The 3,650-nt window shown below is 43.5% G+C and overlaps 1 long non-coding RNA gene across 1 annotated transcript; it reads left to right on the forward strand.

Annotated features, from left to right (window-relative positions):
• The first annotated feature begins 2,096 nt into the window (after nt 1–2,096).
• LOC116409479 lies at nt 2,097–3,178 on the forward strand. The gene is made up of 3 exons (XR_004221868.1): nt 2,097–2,236; nt 2,684–2,740; nt 3,104–3,178. It is a non-coding gene; the product is annotated as an uncharacterized LOC116409479 (long non-coding RNA).
• Nucleotides 3,179–3,650: the final 472 nt, after the last annotated feature.

A 3,650-nucleotide genomic window follows, 5' to 3' on the forward strand; every position in this document is an offset into this window, starting at 1 on the left:
CGGTTGACAACTGAATGTGTCCCTTTATGCTGAAAGCCCATAACATGTATTAAGGACATTTGTGATTGTATGTCTAAGCTACTCCCATGTAAGAAGATTGCTGCCAGTTCTGTATGCTATGCAGTTAAACTACTAAAAAATGCCCTCCCCTTTAAGCAAAACAGGGATTGTGTGTCCATATATTGCAATATACTTCAAGCTGGCCAACTACGTCAAAGTCATTCCCGGTCTGGCCAGTTGTACCTGCAATTAGCTTGCTTTCAAGGTTAAAGACTCTCAAATGGTTGCCCTTTTTATTGCCCACCACTTGGTTTTACCTGACTGTAGCTAAGAATATATATAAGAATAAAGGTATAGGACCCATTGGGCCTGATTCACTAAAGGGCGATAAAACGTGCGCTATTTATAGCGTGCGCTAAAAAATTTACCGTTTCCAAATTTTGGCGACTTTTCGCACGATTCACTAAAAGCCTATTCGCGGGATTTTACGCACGATACGGCGCACGATACGGCGATACGTTAGTCGCGCTAAATAACACATGCGCTAAATAACACATGCGCTGTTTTCGCACATGCGCTACTTTCCGCACGCTCAAGACTGCAGCGGTATGTTGCGCGTGCACGCTAATTGTCGCGCGCCCACAGCGGTATGGTGCGCATGCATGCTAATTGTCGCGCACCCACAGCGGTAAGTGACGCAAGCGCGCTAGTTGTCGCGCACCTACAGCGGTAGGTGACGCAAGCACGCTAGTTAGCGACTTGACGCACGCGACACCATAAAACTGGCGCCATTTTGCACATTTGCCTTGGGAGAGCACAGAAGTGCAAGATTTTGGTTAAAAGCTTACTCAAATTGACCCAAATTTATTATGAGTTCCCAAAAAAAAAAAATACCAAGGAGGAGTCAAAATTTGCCGGAGGTCTCAGCCAGCTCTGGCACTGAGGGGGAACAGGTGCCCCTTTGGCCCCAAGGCAGCCCTGTAAGTTCAGAGGGCACAGAGTACCGGCCCCAGGAGCCCAGTGAGAGTGCTGAGAGTGAGGAGGTTGCCCCCACCACTCGAAAGAGGAAAACAACACAGGAGGGAAGGCTGAGACAATTAAAATTTAGTGAATTTGAAAATGAGGCGCTAGTTGAGGGGCTAGTGCCAGTTTTCCACATTCTCATTGGCAAATAAGCAACCAAAACCCCAACATCAAGGAAAACCAAAGCTTGGCGGGACATTACGGAACACGTGAACAGTGTAGGTGTCTGTGTCCGCAATGTCCACCAATGCAAGAAACGTTACCAGGACATAAAAAGGTGCCTGAAGAAAAAGCTGGCAGAGGAGAACAGGTACAGGTAAATAACTTACATTCATCTTTCTATTGAAACACTCGTTCATCTGCTTTTCTCCTCAACTGGCTTTTCCTTTTGGCTTACTGTCTTTCCTTCCTTTTTGCCTTCTTTCCTGCTTACTTTACTTGTATGTATGGCATGCCTATTATTATGTGTGTAACTTATGTCCTCAAAGCTGTGTAGTACAACTCAAATTAGGCCAGTAAATAGGGGGGGGGGGGCATTTAAGAAATATTTGGCCAAATACTTAGGGGTCCATTTACTATTACTATTACTAGTGGCTTAAATTAAATTTGTCGCAATAATGTAATACTCATCGCTATAGTGGCGATTATTATGGCGATTATTATGGCGATTAAATATTCACCTCTATATTGCCAAATATTATGGCGACCAAAGAAACTTGGACAATCTTCTTTGAAAAAAATCTTCAACTTTAAAGTTAGCAACTGTTCATACACTATACTCTTAGGCAATTTAAACGCACTTTAGGAAACGGACCCCTTAATGCCCTGTACTGTCCTTTAACAAGGAGTATTATTTTTTAAGCATTGGTTAACACAGAGAGAGTATAAGGGAGAGCCATGGGAGTTAGCGAGGCAACCTAGCAGCAACTTGCAGCATTTTAGTTTGGTTTTGGTGTCACAGCCTTAGTATTGTTACACTTGAAAGTAAAGGCAATTGATTGGGGCAACAATGAGTAACAAAAAGTGACTGCTTGCTTATTGGAGACAACACAATACAACCATTTGTATATTTTCTTTAGATCAGGAACTGGAGGAGGGCCCCCTAAAAGGGTGCATTACACCCGTTACGAGGAGCTGCTGATGCCATATATACACCGGGAGAGCGTGCGCGGTGTCTACGGCACGTTCGATACAGACCGGAATGTTGGCCAAGGTAGGTGTAATGACAGTAATCCAAGTGTATTTGCTCTTGCAGAGAAGCTTAAGATGAAAGTTATACTGACAAACCAAAAAAATAAAGCCAATATAAATCAAATTAAAAATTACCTATAGGTCGTGTTTATAATTTTTTACTGATAGGGCTGCTTTTGTAAGTAATTGTTACTTGAAATCCCCAAACCTGACTGTTTTCCAAGCCTGACTGTCCCTTCTCAGCCTGTCAGTTATAGCTTCTAATGCTAACGACCTTCTGCTGCACAAATATGGCCGCCCCCTCATAGAGGAACATGGGGGATCAGATAGGGAATGTAAAAGCTTTGCCAAATACTTTTATGGCAAAATTAGAAATAGCATGCAAAGACAATGATTTCACAGATGTAAAAAGAATTTCCTTTCTGGTGTGTGGATCTCTTTAAGGTTAAACAATCTTTTTCCCAAACAGATTCAGCTCCACCTGGGCCAAGCAGGCGCAGACCAACGGCATCTGCTCCCGTTCCAGGTATTATTCTTAACAAATTTGTTTGGATGTGTGTTTTGTGTTAGGCTTGTGCAGTGGCATAATAATTAATTGTGTCTGTGTATATTGCAACTGTTTCAATTCCAGAAGTGCAGTCTATTGCTAATAAGATAGGTGTTGTTATTGGCCAAGTGTGTCTTGCTGGCTTAGGTGCAGTCAGTTCATCTTGTACTTTTGGACAGTCAGTCTTTTCAACTTGATTTTACCTTTTTGCCTTATTTGGAATGAATCAATGTCCACAAATATTTTGGCCAAAATTAACTTGTTTATGTTTTCCCAAAAATCATTTTGTCCATGAACATAATCCAAAATTAACCATTTTTTTTTTCTTCTTTCTTTTCAAAGGTCGTTGCTCCTTGTCAGTGCTGGCCTCCCCACGCAGCGATCCTGAAATAGAAGGAGAAGGATTTAGTGGGGAGGCAAGTGAGAGAGGGTCCCACGTCGGTGGCAGCGGCGTGGCCTTCTCCTCAGATGAGGAGCCAGCTAATATTCCGGATCAACAGCTCCCAACCCAGGCTCCAACCCAGGCTCCAACCCAGCAAGCTAAAAATGCCTTTCATCAAGCTATAACTAGGCATCACAAAGCCCATATGCAAAAACTCCATGTCCAACATGTCGACTAATGCCTTCAATGCAGCTCAGGCAAGGCAAGCCGCACACGAGTCGGCTATGCTTGCTCTGCAACAAGACCTAGTAGATATCAGTCAGGCAAGACATGCTGCACAATTGCAGCATGAGGCCAGGATAGAAGCCATGATGGAACAAAGGCATCTTGCTCAGTCACAACACGAGGTTGCCATGTTGAGCCTGCAGGAGGAGATGGTAGAGCTCAAAAGGCAAAAACTGGCTCTGTTGGCTAAAGAGAAACAACAAAGTGCTGCACCAAAGCCAA

This window comes from Xenopus tropicalis, chromosome 3 (assembly GCF_000004195.4).
Source record: "Xenopus tropicalis strain Nigerian chromosome 3, UCB_Xtro_10.0, whole genome shotgun sequence".
NCBI lineage: Eukaryota > Metazoa > Chordata > Amphibia > Anura > Pipidae > Xenopus > Xenopus tropicalis.